Source organism: Haliotis asinina, chromosome 2 (assembly GCF_037392515.1).
Source record: "Haliotis asinina isolate JCU_RB_2024 chromosome 2, JCU_Hal_asi_v2, whole genome shotgun sequence".
NCBI lineage: Eukaryota > Metazoa > Mollusca > Gastropoda > Lepetellida > Haliotidae > Haliotis > Haliotis asinina.
Window position 1 is genome coordinate 59,554,580 of NC_090281.1, and position 19,063 is coordinate 59,573,642.

Below are 19,063 nucleotides of genomic sequence, written 5' to 3' on the forward strand. Positions count from 1 at the left end.
CACATGGCCTTATGGTGAAGTAGCATTGCTGAACAGCAGACTAACAACTAGTTTCTGAAATGAACACATTTTACAGAAAAAAAAACAGCTAATAGTGAAAAAAATAAAATATAATCACAAAGAACCCAGAGACTTTTCATTTTCAGAAATGCTGAAGCTGTGGAAATCAGACTACTGAGTCAGTTACTGTCTGAGTTATGCTCTAGCATGGTGTTCCAAACATTCTTTGCCAACAATGTGCCACCTAGTTTCTAATTCACTTTTTCTATGGGCTACAAGTACTGAAATAAGACCTATAGCCTTGATACTGTATATACAAGCTTGGCAACATGGGGGATGGGGGATACAGGGCAGGCAAACAAGAACAGAGGCAACATGCAACTTCAGCAGCAGTACCATTAACTGGGGCATACGCAATTTTATCCCCCAGCCGTTCCATATATAACACTCAGTAAGGGATACAAGGATGCTGTACTTGGCCCCTACCTTGGATGTTTATCAACTGTCAACATGAGATTGATTCAAACCACACCTGTAGACATCAACACCCAAGGAGGTGGACTTAGTTTATCAAAAACTAATTCATTATCCTCCTTTCATCTTCTGTGACGGCATCATCAGACCAGACATCACCATCAGTGATGATCCATATCTCCTACAGATGGCCATATTGACCGTCAGATACAGAATATATATGGGGCACCATTCTTAGAGGATGTCTTATAGACGGCTACATCGACAACAGATATGTACTCTATCCATCAAGAGAGCAGATAGACTGTTTGGAAGACTTAAAAGTATCAGACAAAAGTGACATGAATTGTTTATCGTCCATTAAATGCTTCACACAGCTGAGTAAGTTGGCGCACTACAACCACACACAGGCTGTTACGACACCACTGATTACCATTGCCCTTCTCCATAATACCAGTGAACACAGTGAGTTTGTTACATCTGCCGTCTTGTTATTTCACAATGACAAATTACTAAATATTCTTGTGTCTGGACAAACTATAAGTAGGTTTACTTGTAAGAATTAATCCGTAATCCTGAGTGCTGAATTGTTGTTGTAAGTGCTAAACCAAGATAAGACTGGTACTGTCTAGGCAAATGGGGTATACTGCCATTACCCCATAAAGGTCAACATTCAGAGGTCAGAGTTTGTCCTTGCCCATGGCTCAGTCGCAAGGGCTAATGAATCAGAAGTAATACCTATGTGACGGCGTCAATGAGTGAGTTATGGCAGGAACAGAGGAACAGTCCTCCACCTAGTCCGTCATGCAAACGCTGAAGCAAATATATCCAAGAAAAGCCACTCAAGTCTAAATTTGCACAGCTTCAGGGTCTCTGAAAATGAAGAAAGCCTCAAGGCTCCTTTTCAATACATTTTGATTTGAACCTTTTTTTTCCAGTACAATATGTCCATTTTAGAGACTAGTTGTTAGTGTCTCTTCCACCTAGTACCTGGGTAATGCCAACTGTGTAATTACAGCATCTAATGTACATTGATAATTCATTAGTTAACTCTTATTACAACATATGTACCTAAATGATGTTTGTTGAAATTACTTAGTTTTTAACCAAAGTTGTTATTCTCTAGCTTAATATGACCATTATTCTCCACGTTTATCAAATAAATCAGGTGTTTAGTAACAATGGCAAAGAGATTCAATGGACCAAAGGAGGCATCAAGAGAAGACCGAAAAGGAAACGATGATCTGGATGACTACTGACAACTGCTCAAGATATTAACCATTGTTTAATTATATCACTTAGATAAGTGGAATTTATATAACTCAAATAGTCTGCCTGTCGCTCTGACCACTTCATTTTCTCTGCTGCCAAGCCCTCCTAGACTCTTGTACCAACCATGAAGTTAATATAACCAGGAAAGTCCATGCAAGTTTAGAAAAGAAAGTCTGAGGGTTCCTATTCAATTCATTTCAGTTCCTTTCACTATGAACTTTTTTCAGTACAGTATGTTCATTTCAGAGATTAGTTGTTAGTCTAAAGACCTCCCTGCAATGCTGAATCCTTGCTCTCCCTTGGTCTCCTTTTCAATTAATCTGTTATTATAAAAATTATACATATATTTAGAGACTAAGAGTTTGTCTACTGGAGTAACAGCTGCATGGAACTATCTGCTCACTCACTCGTTCAGATACTCCCACACTCATTCAAATATTCACTCAACCTCAGTCGGCCTGCTGCACCATATAGAGCTCTTTTGACCCCACCTCCCTACCTCACTACAGTGCCCTGTTGATCCTTGTCTGATTCAACTCAGTCACTTACAATCTTTTTCTCTTCACACTCAATCATAAGGCCACGTCTACAACAACAATCACTCTCCAGTCTCAGGAGGTAACATTTTCCTCAGTTCCAGTGGTCGGCCATCACGTCTAATTCTAGCCAGACAAGAACAAGAAATATTAACCTGCTAATAACTGGATTAGGTTGGATTACTTCATTTGGGTCATCTTTCTCTCAACTCAGACGTCTGCTGTCATCACAAAAATGGGAAATTCTCCCCAGACATGAAGTCATGTCTCCACATCCAAAGTGAAGTTCCATCAGCCAACTCAAGGAGCAGACAAAACATTGTGAAATCTATGCTAAAATTGAATTGAGTATTAAGATGATTTCATATTGTGGTCCCTCTGGACAGATCTCCCCTGTTCCTGACTGGTCAAATCAGCATTCAACCAGCATGGGACACCACTCTTGAGATTTCAGTAACAAGCTTGCCTTCCATGAATGAACGAGTATTTCTTCTTGTGAAGGCAGCTACATATCAGCAACCTAATGCTGCCCCTTCATGGGCAGCTATATTACGGGTATATCACAGCAGATAAACTAACAAATAGTTTCTGAATATGCCAGTCTGGACCACTTAATCGAGTGATCAACAATAGATGCTCCTACTGTTGATCACTGGATTGTTAGGGTTCGTTTCCTTACATGGTGACCTCCCACAATATTACTGAAATATTGCTAAAACCAAACTCATGCACAGATCAGTAGGCAGCAATATTATAGTTATGTAACGGTTGTCAGCAATATCACAGCAACATTATTACATGGTCTGTAGGCTCAATATTAGTTATGTAACGGTTGTCAGCAATATCACAGCAACATTAAGACATGGTCTGTAGGCAGCAATATTACAGTTATATAACCAGAGTTTGTCATCAGCAAATCAACAAATTATTTTCAGCGTGAAGAAGCATGTCCATTCAGACACAATTACAACACTCAGACAACAGTCATTTCAACACAGCTGGCATGAATTTGAAATACTGATTCCAGAGACAAATCTGTCAACACATGTATACCATGATGCAATAGGTCAGGTTATGACTGTAATTATGTTATATATATCTGGAGTGAAACCCGACACCCAATTACATGTTTCTGCTGCTGTTGTTAGTCACTAAAGTCTAATAATTCCTCACTTTGTCAAGGTGACAATCTATGAGTCAGAGTCAACAGTAGTTGCTGTCTTGTTATGGGAAACAGTTTATAAATGTCACTGTCTCGACATCATGCAGAAGTCTTTTAGCTGCTGTCATGTTAAGGGAAATAGCAGACTTAGTATGATAAGCGACACACACATCTTCGCACATTTCAGGGATATTCTTGTTCAAGTTATGTTAGGGAAATAAAAAAATTATTGTCTTCGCACATTTCAGGGATGTTCTTGTTCATGTTATGGTAGGGAAATAGTATTTGAAAAGATACTATCTCCAAATAAGCATGAGTCTGTCATAGGCAGCATTTGAAAAGGTAAGGTCTACAAGAGCCATTGAGTTGCTGTTACGTCAGGCAAACAGTATCTGAAACATCACCATCACCACACAATGCAGGAATCCTTCAGCTGCTGACTACTTGCCCAAAGATGGCCATCAACACATAGAGGCAGTGTTTCCACTTCCCATAAGGAACTAACCTAGACCTACACTACCACAGAACCACACTGTGAAACCCACTCGCTTCCAAAACAATGTCCTTGACCCTTTATCAGAGAGAATATCCTGACTATAAACTACAAGAACATATTGACTGATACATAGTCAGAAAATCTGAAGGTCATTCAGAAATAAACAGCTTTGGGATGAACTTCAGAATGATCCTCTGGTGAATGTCTTTTGAAAATAAGATACTCCCGCACTATAGAAAAAGAATTGTGATAATAAAATATAATCTTAATACATTCTCCCAACATGTTCATTTCAAAGGCAGCCTGTAAATATCAGATGCAATATAAGATGGCTGTTGAACAACTATTATCCATAATACCCCAATGAGTCCCCAGAGACACCTACAGTTAAAGTACAGCCATGTTGTTATACATGATAACCTAATGATTACTTTTGGGCTTATATTGACAGATAAGCTCACTCCCATACCAGCCCTATCAATATAACAGGAGTAAAGGGTTACTTCATTGGTACAATCGGGCTGATTCCCAGGTCGACACAACCTTGGCCAGAGAGAGATGATCTGGAAGCGGAGGGCCCGATGACCTCTAGGGGAACTCCCATGCCTGAAGTAGTTACTATGGTAATACTGTCAAACTGGACATGATAAATCTAATTTCATCATGTGAAGTGTCCCACCCCCCTCCCCCTATGAGAAGATGTCTGTGTGTTGAGGCAGGGGTCATACGGTTCTAAACTGGCTTGTATTGTCACTGATAATTGCTCTTAATTGACCCAACTTAATAAATCTGACAATATTGATTGTAGTAATGAAAGCATTTCCTTGGAAACACTTCAAAGTACACATACATTGTCAGGAATCTGGGTCTATGGTTCATGTGTAGTTCTATGAACATACCACTACAGCTAGCATAATGCTTAGTTTCTGACTATATATAAGTTTGATAGTAGGAAACTAACCTATATATATTGAAACAGAGCCCCAGGGAGACTAGAGATCCTGGAGAAATCTAGATTTGCTTTACTTGGGGCATTAGCATTGCAAAGAGTGAGTGAGTGAGTGAGTGTTGGGACCAGAACATGGTTCTCGTGATAAATGTGCAAACTGATGGTTGAGCTCCCCTCCAAAAAAACCTAAATGTGATCAACCATCAAGCCACTAAACATGTGAAAAAAATTCAAATATTACATGAGCATGATGTAAATATCCTCAATTCATATGCATAATGGCCTAAACCAAACTTCATTATTTCTTTCTTAAGTAATTCTGAAGATTTGATTAAAATGTAAATACATCGCCACATTTTGTCCTATTTTTATATACGTGAGACTGGAATCCCAATCCATATATTAATCCATACATCTTCAAACCACCCCCTCCATCAACAGCAAGCTGATCTTTCTTTACCCAGCTGTCAACAGTTCGACCAGCATGAACCAGCCATTGTAAAAACAAACAAAACACTTCATGCACACATGACCCAACCATCAATGAATGAGTTATAAGTAGTTTGGCTCTTCTCCAACTGCTTTTCTTTCCGCAGAATTATCTTCCTGGACAAGCCCCTACCATTCTCAGCTCTGACATTCAGCAACAGAACCCTTTCTTTCCTAAAGTATTAATGGTTGCCCAATTAAATCCTTGCAATTACCTCTAACTGATTTAAGCAAGGAGTGATTAGGGGCAGTGATCGGTGCATACTGAGTTGACGAACTGTCGGGATCCACAGCCAGTCTCCTTGCTGAGCGGCTCCCGCTTCAAATGTCACATATCCATGACAAAGGTGCGGACAATTAATTCCACACCTCTTCTCTATCATGTCTCATGGTTTGTGCAGTTGAGAGATGCTTCAATTTCTTTCGCATCGGATATGCGCTCTGCAGCTGCTTGTGTAGGAAGTTGGATTACACGCATGATACAAGATTGAGACAACACACTATCCTCACACTCTATCGGAAGTAGTTGGTCATCCAACACAACATCTTAACACCCGATTTGTTGAAAACATCTATTAAAACAGAAGATCCAAATACTCATCTTGGTGTATCCATCAAGGCAACACAAGATCATCTAGCTATTGATTGCAGCACATGTCAATTATGATCAATCCATTTTTATGAGTTCAGTGGGGACATTAAGACACCATCTTCACTGTGAAATAGCCCACTTACATGCCAAATATCTGGGAACAATGGTCATCCTTCCCATAAGCTGGGCAATTCACCAGCCTCCAAGAGGGTGTATGCGAGACTGGCAGCACAAATACCTGTCGCAATGTTGCCCTGCAAACACCCACCCTGAATAAGGTGTTGACTCATCATGAACCATAAACTGGGGTAATCTAGGATCTGAACCCAGGACTAGGAGATCTTTGAAGGAAAGGGAGACAATAATGTTCACCTCTCAGCCTACTGTGCTACTCATGGCAATGTGGTTTTTGCATCTATATTCTTTAATATCACAAGATTGCAAGTGGATCATCAGCATTTTTTCTTGTGTGTTTTCCATATTTGATGTTTTAGAGAAAAACTAAATCATGGTAATAAATATTTCTCTTTTGATTTATTTTATATGAGCACGTTTTCGTCGAGTAACCTGTTTTAGAACCGCTCCTATTTTCGAACGTCCATTTTGTTCATGGTTTCTCGCGATATAATGCAGAATTAACAAAAGGAATTTCCTCGCATCAGCTCCGACAAAATGCTTCATGTGAAGCTTCCAAAGGTAAGCGTCACTTTGGACATATTGTAAACATACTGCAATTTATGTTTGCATCCTTTTCTTGAAAGCATATCAATTATTAAATGTAAGGATATCTTAAATATACCCCGTAAACCTTAATGTGAAGTGACCTCTGCAATGTTTACATGTCAGGTGAAAGTCACGTGACTGTCTCAGAGGGGAACCCCTGTCAAAATTTTAAACCTATGGAAGCATTTGAAAACTGGTGACCTCACATCACTGATCGGATTTTGACATCACATAGTTTGTGCAGCCGCGCCTTTTAATGTATATCTGACATTGGAAATTGTGTTTATTGACTGCTGGAATGTGTCAGCTAAGGTAGGAAATGCATATTATTGTTGTCCCCTCAATTACTGATGTTGTATAAACGCTAAGGAAAACCCATGGATATACTGGAAGTTCACACATAGCAGTTGGAAATAATTTTGACAACTTTTCACTCAGCAGTTAGCGACAAATCACTACAAAGCACTGCAAGCTAAGCACCGCCCACAAAAATTACTACGACAAAATCACACTAAAATGCCCCATTTCATTCCAAACTTAAACTCATCACAACTGATTAAACCAACAATTTATATAATGCTTTACCGGCTCATACATACGCTTAACTAGCCCAAACCCTTTTGCAGCCTATCCTGGAAGTCTGTTGCTCAGCCTGTGTGAACACTTGCAGCACCAGAATGGAGTGCAGCTTTTCAAAGTAAACCATCTCGCACTGCTGTGATGCAAAGGGAGGAAGGAGGCCATAAGCGATGAGATAGTTGATAGATTGAAAGTGGTCAGGGAGGCAGCCCTCCATTCTGTGCTTGAGTGCTTCTATTCTGAGACCAGCAGATTGCTGTTAGTAGTAAGTACTTCAGTGTTAGGTGGCTGACTGGAAAAACCAGCCTTTGGTCAATTGCAGCTGATACTGAAGTGAGAAGACGGAAACTTTCCGAGCCCAGCTATTGATTATTCCCCGTGCTGGACAAGGCCTATCCCATAAGACTGCTTACTTTCAATATCAACTGTAACTACCAGTTAGGTGTAAATATGATTCAGAGAAAACTGCCAACCAAGCTCACAAGAGGAGACATAAATATTTTGATAATGCCGACAGATGGTGGTTTTTATTGTTGTAGGGAACCATTATTTCCTGTGGGACAATATAAATCATGGCACAATCTTTGACCTTCAACTGAAGTTGCATGGTGTTAATAATATTCATCCCCAAGAAGGCAGTGGTGAGTCTGTGTCTATTCTGCCTGAATTTGTAGGCATACAGTGTATAATCAGGCATAGCCTAGTGTGTGCAGATGAAAGTCGCTTTCACAGATACATTCTTGATAAACTGCTTCCATCCGACTCCTTAGAAAAGTCCTGCATTCACATCTGTCATATGCAAACCATATCCTGTATGATTACATATTCAGTAACAAGAGCAAACTTCATCTCTTTCAGTTCATACAATGTAAACAGTTTACATGGTGCATATAGGTATCACTGTAAATAAGAGAGCAAGTTTGGTTTAACACTACTTTCTGCAATATTCCAGCTATATTCCAGCAAAGTAAGGGACACATGAAAGGCGCTTCACACATTGTAGCCAAGTGGGGAATGGAACCTGAGGCTTCGGTGCGATGAGCAAACACTCTAAGCACTGAACTACCTCTCCATATCACATTATGTTGATTTATGTGTTTAAGCTGATAGATATGAGTGTACTCATGTAGATATCGCTGAATGCGACAATAGCATGTTGGTATGATTCCATATATGTACAAGTGTTTATCTGGTTGTATGTATATAGAGTTTTGTGTTTACTGTATGTGAACAGTCACATTCATATGACACTCTAATATAAATACCTCAACCTCCCTTTTTAAGTCTGTGAGCTTCAAGACAAATTACCAAATCGAGTTATTGCTGAAGGCCTCATGAATGGCTTATGAATGTTGTGAGTTGACTGCATCTAGGCCAGCCAGGGTCACAGAGGACAGGGCCACAGGTCAAGGTTCCTCACTGATTCCAGGAATGGATCTGGACATGACTCTCTGGACTACCTCCTCAAACTGAACCCTAGTCTGTCTTACAGTCCCTGAACCACATTATTTTCCCTTCTGCCAACCCCTTTCTGCAATCCTAAAGCCTTACATGAAGTAAGTCAAGATTTCCTCAGGTTCAGAATCTCAGTTAGACTCCTTTTCAATCTAAAATGAGTTTGCTTGTTACTATAAAAAAAATTTATCTTCAGAGACTAAGTGTTAGTCTAAGAGAACACTACGGGTAATTAATGTCCCATGTCTGAACACATCAGCCTTGTGCTGTGGAATCAAACTCTAAACTTTTCACACAGAGTGCATCCATTCACAGGTAAGCAATGGAAACCTGATGACTGTCAATGAAGACACACTGGAGGTGTTGAAAAACAAAGTGTAGGACAATGCCCAAGCATCCCTATATTCACCCAAAAGTAGACCTTTACATACAAACATGCAGTTGCAGGCTTGTCCTCACAGCTCCTAATTAGACTATAAGTATATCATATAAATGTGGATCTCCTTTCTTCAATCTTCCCAAGTAGCTGAAAGACTTCAAATAAATTGCTGACTCAGTGAGAATCTGATAAAACCTCTCAAAGAAATCACTTAGGCATAAGTAGGTGTCAAGTGTCCATATTGGTCTCTAGTGCCAGGTTCCTTATTGTACACAGTATCATGGATAGTACTATAACCACATCCCTCCTTCTGGTGGATGTCAGTCTGTTTTGTTAGCAATGTCTTAACATTCTGGAGTTAAGGGCATCCTAGTTTGCTCTCACTGATATCCATTCTATACTCAAGCATGTGTTTGTCCATGATATATTGCCAGCCTTAGACATCCTATCCTACTGTATTGTTCTGTCATCTAATTCTTCATTTCTAATTCTTCTACCATAAAAAAACTTCAGTTCTTAACCTTCTACCGTCAAATCCTTCACTGTAATCCTTCTACCATCTATTCCTCTATTGTAAGTTCTACCATCTAAACCTTCTATTCTCCTCCTACATTTAATCCTTACATTATAATCCTTCTACCATCTGATTCTTTAATTCTACATCTTCAACCAACCAATCCTTATATTTGAACCCTTTTATCCTTTAAACCTTCTATTATAATCATTCTACCATCTAATACTGGTTACCTGCAAACTCAACTTGCAAGAGTTAAATACAGCTTGTTTACTGGCAGCATAACCTAAGGTCCTAGAAAATCAAGTTTGTCATTTTAAAAAGAGCAAAATAACATTTAATTTAAACTAGGGCAGGAAAGCAGCTTGTTCCTTCATAAACCCAGCAACTGGTAGGGACAAATTTAATTTCCCAGATAAGGTGGCACTTGGTAACTGTATGTGGTAATACCATGCCAAGAGGAGCTGCCATCCTGGTTCTTTCTCTGTGGGTTCTTTCTCTGTGGCATTCAAAGTAATTGGCGCTAATTATAGAAACAGTCAAAGAGGAAAGTCACGAACAGTGACTCGCACTAAAAACACTTGGCCATAACCTTGAATGAGGACAGGTCTGGAATCAACATCAGCACCTTATCAAGATCGTCCAATAGTCAACTTATTCATTACATTTTATTTATTTACAGTACACTGTGTTTATAATGAACATGCTTATTATGAGTGAATGAATGTTTTAGCCTTACTCTGTGTTTAGCAATATTCCAGCAGTATCACGGCAGGGACACCATTAATGGGCTTTACACATTGTATCCACATAGGGAATTGAACCTGGGTCTTAGACATGACAAGCGAACACTTTAATCACTAGGCTACCCCAACATCCCTGCTTTCAATGAATTAACAGATAAATACATTTGGGGGGTAAAACATAAAAGCACATGTATAACAAACAAAGAAAAGTAGTACCTTTGAGTCTGTTATAACCATAATTTACTATATATCAGTTTGTCAAAATGTAAAAAATACCTGTCATGAGATCTACACAAATGCATGTTATGTGCACTTAATAAATAAGCTGTCGCAGAGAATCAACTTGAAAACATGATACAATCTGAATGCTTCACGGGGAGGAAAAGGTTCATGCAGAACATTAGCAAATATCAGAAATAATCGAGATAAATCGAGTATAATGCAGCATTATGGTAATTACTTAAATATTCCACATGGCTTGGACCATTTCAAATGTAATTATTTTTATAAAAGATAGATTCAGGTTTACTTTAATCATACAATTGCACACCAAAACTTAAGATTAAAAACTATTTTGTTCACATCAACCATGAATATTTATTGACATAATTGAATGAATGACTATTCCTGGCTAATTTTTGTTACACAAACAGCTTTATATGGCCACTGGGAACTATATATTATCTTGAATATTTATAGAATACTCTAATAGCCCCAAAATTGTTGCTATACTCGGTTAACTGCTTGAATATTTATAGATAACAGATTTCTAAAGACGTCAAAAAATTGTTGTTAACCCACAGACAAGAACATTTTGAAAAACGCAATTTTTATGTCAATAGAAAACGCAGTATTTTGTGACACAAATGAAGCATGAGCTAGTGTGTGTCTGTCCCAGGGTCTCTCACCCCTCTGTGATATTTCTGTGAAATATGATAAACCCATGGATATTGTTTTGTACTGGAAGCCATATGTTCAATTGATGCAGCCATATTTCTTTCACTGTGCTTGGAATTGATATTCAATAAACATTCAATTCATCACACAAATGTTTACTGCAAAATGTTTATCAGCATATTGATGCAAACTTGTAACCATGGCAACAAAGCAGAATATAGACACATAATCAAATGCTGTTAGGTCACGTAGTTGACATTCCTGTATTCATGAACTGGGCACACGTGGTCATTTCCTGTATATATTCAAGTTACACGAAAAGTAGGGAATTTATTAACAAAAATTTACAATACATCTGTACTGTCGACCCAAGAAAGTCCAAGGGTAGATTAGGCCTTCAGTAACCCATGCTTGACATAAAAGGTGATAATGCTTGTCATAAGAGGCAACTAACCGGATCAGGAGGTCAGGCTCACTGACTTTGTTGGCACATGTCATCAGTTCCCAATTGCGCAGATCGGTGCTCATGCTGTTGATCACTGGATTGTCTGGTATAGACTCGTCTGGTCCATTATTTCCAGACCAAAGCCATATAGCTGGAATATTGCTAAGTGCGGCGTAAAACTAAACTCACTCTCTCACTCTGTACTGGCTCACAGTGTTTGTTTTTTGGGACAGAGAATTAGTATAAGCTATGTATACAGTGGAGATATAACAATACTGAGAGACAGTGATAAGATAATGCTACTTTTAAAATATGTGCAATATGATACTTATCCTTACAATATGTGTGCCTTACAATACTTATCCTTATAACATGTGCGCGATATGATATTTGTCCATATAAAAAGAGTGCGATACGATACTCATCCTTATAATATGGGAGTGATGAGATACTTATCCTTACATTAAGTTATCCTTACAATAAGTGTGCAATATGATACTTGTCCTTATAACATGTGCAATACTATACTGTCCTTATTTTATGTGTACATAACTACACTTTTCCTGATAAAATATGTGCAAAACAAATACTTATCCTTATAATATGTGTGTGATGTGTTTGGTGTCCAAAAACAACAGGTTCAGTGGATCAGTTTGAATCCTCTCCTTTTTAGCAATAACAAGCATGAATGAATCATTGGTTTCTAAGTTTAGGCCAGGGATGCTTTAGGGGGAAATATTAAAGTTTGGGGACTGAGCAGATTCTGCTATTTATAGCCAACCAGGAAATATTAGAGTATCTGGTTCCTGAGCAATTTCTGTCTTCATTCACCTGTTTCCACATTACAACTTATGATGAATGGTATGTACTTATGATGGTATGTACTTAGTAGACTAACAAGTAGCTTCTGAAATGAAACATATTTTACTGAAGAAAGTTCATATTAAAAAAAATAAATAATATAATGAAATGGAGCCCTGCGACTTTCTTCATTTTCAGATGCATGATGAAGCTAAAAAAATCTAGACTGCCACATTTTCTAGACTTGCGTGGGCTTTCTAGGATATATAATTGCTTCAGGGTCTGTACGACAGACTATGTATTTAGGTATGTACTGTGATACAGATGTTGTCTTTGATGTACTGCATCATGGGCATGGCATATAACAGACTGTATCATTTTTCACCACTTGTATACATTGAGAAATACACTCAGGATTCGGAATGAACAGATGCCAGATAATTCAATCTTTAAATGATGATAATATAGAAGAAAGCTACCAGAACCTAAAACTTAAGTCAGAATTCACAGAGTGTCAGATAATTCAAATGTCAGAATATACAGAGTCCACTGTATTAAGATAGGTGACTGTACCTGGGTTCATACAAAACCTGGATGTACTGTCAATCAGAGCAGAAAATGTCGACATCAGTACTAGACAGGGGATTGAAGAAACAGTCATGATCAATGGAATTGTCTGGCAGTCTATCACCTAGTACTTAAACCTAACCGTTATTGGTAATGATTGCTGTAACATTTAGGTGTACATTCCTCGCCCTCTGGGGCCATTTGGTACTAAAATGTCCGTCTACATTGCTAAATTATCCATCAATTGCCTTTCCCTCCTGATACAGTGAATTTAGTTTTAATTCAGTAATATTGTAAAAAATCTACTCTAGATCAGACAATCCAGTGACCAACAGCATGAGCATCGATCTGTGCAATTGGGAACCGATGACATGTGTAAACCAAGTAAGCAAGCCATCAGACCATCCGATCCCGTTAGTCGCCTCCTACAACAAGCAGGGGTTACTGAAGACCAGGGCCCACTTGCACAAAGCAATCTTAGCGCTACGACTATCTTAAGCCTATGTTCAAAAATGGGAGTTACAATCATGGTAGCACTAAGATCGCTTTGTGCAAGTGAGCCCAGTATTCTAACCTGGATCTTCACAGGTCCTGATACAGTGAAGATATACATGTACTAACCTATAAATACCACTCGAAATAAGTTTAACAACACCTTGTTCCATGATACTATAGCTAATCTGTCAATGCAGTTGAGGGGGAATATGCAGAGCAACTGACAGATAGTGACATAAACTGCCACAAAGTCACAGTGTTGCTGCTTAGCCTACAAACCTTGACAGATATTACATATGCTTATCTTGGGCCAGTATGATTTATATAGCATCAAAGCCTATGTGTTACAATGACTGAATGTACAATAGAGTACTGTGATAAACTGCACTGACAAACCTAAAACAGGTGCTTCTTTCAACTGTTCCTGTGAACAACAAATATGCACTTGAAAGTAAAACATAAACTCAGCTTTTCCAACTGTTTTCTTGAGAATGTCAATATAGGTTGTCAGCCGTCAATGAGAAGTAGGCGTGTCTATTTTGAGGTAACAGGTGGCATAACTCATACACCCACGGTGATGAACATCTGTGAGCACTGCACCAACACAGTGCTGTGGTCTGAACGTTGTTGTGGTCAACATCTCGCTGTGGTCTACATCTCGCTGTGGTCTACATCACATGGTGTTCACACATATATCTCTATATACCTGCATATACTATTCATGGTGTTACCTGATTAGCGATGAGCAAGCTTTTAATAAATCAATCCAGTAAATCACCTTAATTGTTACTGTCAGGGTTAGTTATCTATTCAACATTAGACTTTATCACTGATCAATATGGATGTTCTGACAAGCCTCTGCTAATACATGTAATCAGTTCTCCCGCATCCAGCGACTAAATTAGGGCAAAGTCATTTAATTGATTTATTTCACAGATTATCTCCTAAATTTACAAAATTAAACAAACAATACTGTGTTCAGTCATGACTGCGCTATTAACTATTACGTCAACAGATATTTTAAGAAAAATCATTACACAGTGTCATGTCAACAAAGGATCTAACACAACATTATTGACATTATACATTACGTTCATTTGTCATTAATCCGCCAACCCAACTAGTCCAAGATTGGCACCTACAAGATACTACACTCCTGCTACTGACCATGGTTATGTGGGTGTGAGTCAATATGGTTTTACGCTGCTTTTAGCAGTATTCAAGCCAAATCATGGTTCGGCATAGAAGAAATGGAAATGGGGGATCGAACTCAGACCTTCAGTGTGAAGAGCGAACACTTTAACCACTAGGCTTTCCCATATCTAGAATTGCTTCTTTAAAAGATAGAATGACTTAACATCCTTGGGCTTAGCCCTCAGTACAGCCTTCCATCAAGAAGATGTTATGATTAACAAGACATGACAGCTGATGGACATGCAGATTATGAAAACAGTGGTCAGATGAGCTAACAGTCAGATAATGGTCGTCCTTGGTAACTCATTAACCTCAGGTACATCATACCTTGCAGCTCTCTATGCTTTGATAGTAAATAAGTCTGGTGAGTGTACTGTGGGACTGTGAACAAGGTTCTGGTTACTAAATGTCGGGAGAAGATCAAACGTGCGGGTGGTCCGAAATATTACCTGACTGTATGCACAGTGCAGAGAAAACAGTGTATCACTTCAACAGTGTCTGGTAGATCTTCCTGATAGGTTATTCAGGCCAGAAGCTGATCACTGCTATATATAACTGCTGTAGCCAGCCACCTGTCAGTCAGTCTCACCCCCACCACCGTTATCATACAACAGACTAGAGCTCATCACCTGACCTGAAGTCATCTCCTGTACCACGCTCATACACCATCGTACAACACCACCTCACAGGTCATCACTACGGTGCTACTGTTCAAAGTGATCATAGCACTAAGATGACCATAACTCCCATACCATAACATAGGCTTACAGTCGTCTTAGCGCTAAGGTGACTGTAACTCCCATACCATAACATAGGCTTACAGTAGTCTTAGCACTAAGGTGACCGTAACTCCCATACCATAACATAGGCTTACGTTAGTCTTAGCACTAAGGTGACCGTAACTACCATACCATAACATAGGTTTACAGTAGTCTTAGCACTAAGGTGACCGTAACTCCCATACCATAACAAAGGCTTACAGTCATCTTAGCGCTAAGGTGACTGTAACTCCCATACCATAACATAGGCTTACAGTAGTCTTAGCACTAAGGTGACCGTAACTCCCATACCATAACATAGGCTTTCAGTAGTCTTATCACTAAGGTGACCGTAACTCCCATACCATAACATGGGCTTACAGTAGTCTTAGCACTAAGGTGACCGTAACTCCCATACCATAACATGGGCTTACAATAGTCGTAGCGCTAAGGTGACCGTAACTACCATAACATAACATAGGCTTACAGTAGTCTTAGCGCTAAGGTGACTGTAACTACCATAACATAACATAGGCTTACAGTAGTCTTATCACTAAGGTGACCGTAACTCCCATACCATAACATAGGCTTTCAGTAGTCTTATCACTAAGGTGACCGTAACTCCCATACCATAACATAGGCTTTCAGTAGTCTTAGCGCTAAGGTGACCATAACTCCCATACCATAACATAGGTTTACAGTAGTCTTAGCGCTAAGATGACCGTAACTCCCATACCATAACATAGGCTTACAGTAGTCTTAGCACTAAGATGACCGTAACTCCCATACCATAACATAGGCTTACAGTAGTCTTAGCACTAAGATGACCGTAACTCCCATACCATAACATAGGCTTTCAGTAGTCTTAGTGCTAAGGTGATCCTAACTCCCATACCATAACATAGGCTTATCATACAATCTAGAGCAATCAGTAACCATGGTAACTGTAAGTTGTAACATAACCTGATTGTTGCACAATATGTTACAATTATGCATTGTCACACCTGGTTACAACACATTACTGACCATTACATTCACCCATATCTCGGTGACAAGAGCCACCTAATGAAGGTCAAGGGTACAAAATGTTTACAATAAAATGTCATGAATAGTTGCTAGTGTAATCAACCACTAGGGTGTCAAGGTCACACTTCTAGCCGCAGGTCTCTCTCATGAAACTATCTCAACCTGTAGAATAAAACATCCATTCCATCACTCCTGCTACTGTATATCATTGAGAACAAAACTGAACTAGTCTGTATCACAGTCCCTGAACCGTATAATTTTCCCTACAACCAAGTCGCCCCTGCAGTGGAGCAAGTCTAGATTTCCCCAGGTTCTGAATCTCTGGTCTCCCTGGGTTTCCTTTTCAACTGAAATGGGTTTGTTTGTGTCAATCAAAATTATATTTTCAGAGACTAATTCTTAATCTTTAACTGAACCAGCACCAGCACCAGCACCAGCACCAGCACCAGCACCAGCACCAGCACCAGCACCAGCACCAGCACCAGCAGTAGCACCAGCACCAGCACCAGCACCAGCACCAGCACCAGCACCAGCACCAGCACCAGCAGTAGCACCAGCACCAGCACCAGCACCAGCACCAGCACCAGCACCAGCACCAGCACCAGCAGTAGCACAAGCACCAGCACCAGCAGTAGCACCAGCACCAGCACCAGCACCAGCACCAGCACCAGCACCAGCACCAGCACCAGCACCAGCACCAGCAGTAGCACCAGCACCAGCACCAGCACCAGCACCAGGGTGCAGAGGAGCAGCCACATGGTTAAAGTGTCCGTTCATCACACTGAAGACATGGGTTTGACACAATGTGTCCCCAGCCCTGATATTACTGGAATATTGCTACAAGCAGTGTAAAACAATCCTCACTCACTCACACTGCCCTGCACAAGTTGTCTGTTTCACACAGATGACGCGGCTATGATACTGATGATGATGCAATACCCTCTCTAACAGCCTCATGTTGCGACACAAACAGGTATTTCCACAACACCGACCTATATAAACAATGGAAGCCAACAATATGTAGCACACTCAAGGAAGGGAACATGGAAATATTCACGTCCACCCCAGTGAAATATACTGTGATACAGAACATGAAACATTAGAATGCGGCATGCTGATAACACAGTTGAACAATAGCAGGACATAGCAGACGCTAACTGAGCTTGAACCCTGTCTCTAGTTGTTAACAATATCTGCATCCGCCATCAAAATATACACGTATCTCTTTCACACCCACCCAGTCCACGGCTACATAAGTGACACATTATCTCGGTGTAGGTAATCAGGTGTCAAAACAATCCATTAGCAGTAAAACGAGCCAGGTACAGTGGTGGAGAAGACACCTGTATATCCTGGAGGAGTATCGGGGCAAGAGTTTGAAGTTCTTTTAAGATAGTCATAAGTGCCATATATTAACATTAACTACCACCATCTTAGCACTAAGAAAGCTTCAGAAATCAAGGCCAAGGAGTGTAACACACTGTTGTCAAACTATAACTCCCTGCTGTAGCACTACCTAGAGGATATCAGCTGTAACACATTCATAGCGAGGGTCAAAGGACAAATAGGAAAAGCAGGTAGAAAAATTGAATACAGTGAGCAGAAAGGTCAAAGAGTGACCTACAACTCAACACAATGTTTTGTGAAAAACATATGGTTTGACTGAACCACATGTTAAAATAGTCAGGCTGTCCGGTTTTCGGTCAGGTTTCTCAGATTGAAAATGTCTCCCCTTGTGTATTTTATGTAATGAGTGTAGTGGTAGAATTTTCTTAAAAATCCATTTCTTCACCGATTTCGTTCAAATTTGAAATACATATTAATCATAACATATAAGAACAATATATGATTGCAAAAGTCTTGATTTTTATTTTTGAAAAAATATTATCCAAACAGAGATTCAAGCCCCTCTGGTGACAACTCTAGATTACCACAGCATTTGATAATGAAGAGAGTCTTTGAGCTCCTTTTCATTGCATTTTTTTTTCATTTCAAAAATGATCTTTCTGTAAAATATTTTCATTTCAGAGATGCACTGTTAGTCTTAAACATTCACTACTGCACTACATGGAGTATATCACACTGTGAATGTGTAACACACACTCACAGCAGTACTACATGGACTGTATCAGCTCTAACACATAAATTCACTATAGTACTACATGGTGTATATCAGCTCTTATGCACATTCACTCTCGTATTATGTGGACTGTATCAGCTGTAACACATTCACAGTACTAGTACATGGAGTATATCAGCTGTAACACACATTCACTGTAGTACTACATGGACCATATCAGCTGTAACACATACATTCACTGTAGTACTATATGGACTGTATCAGCTGTAACACATTCACAGTAGTACTACATGGACCATATCAGCTGTAACACATACATTCACTGTAGTACTACATGGACTGTATCAGCTGTAACACATACATTCACTGTAGTACTATATGGACTGTATCAGCTGTAACACATACATTCACTGTAGTACTATATGGACTGTATC

At 39.4% G+C, this 19,063-nt stretch overlaps 1 protein-coding gene across 8 annotated transcripts in view; it reads right to left on the reverse strand.

Annotated features, from left to right (window-relative positions):
* LOC137274044 (F-BAR and double SH3 domains protein 2-like) overlaps positions 1 to 19,063 on the reverse strand; it is a 94,256-nt gene that overhangs the window by 67,384 nt on the left and 7,809 nt on the right. The gene's annotated exons all lie outside the window — the stretch shown is intronic.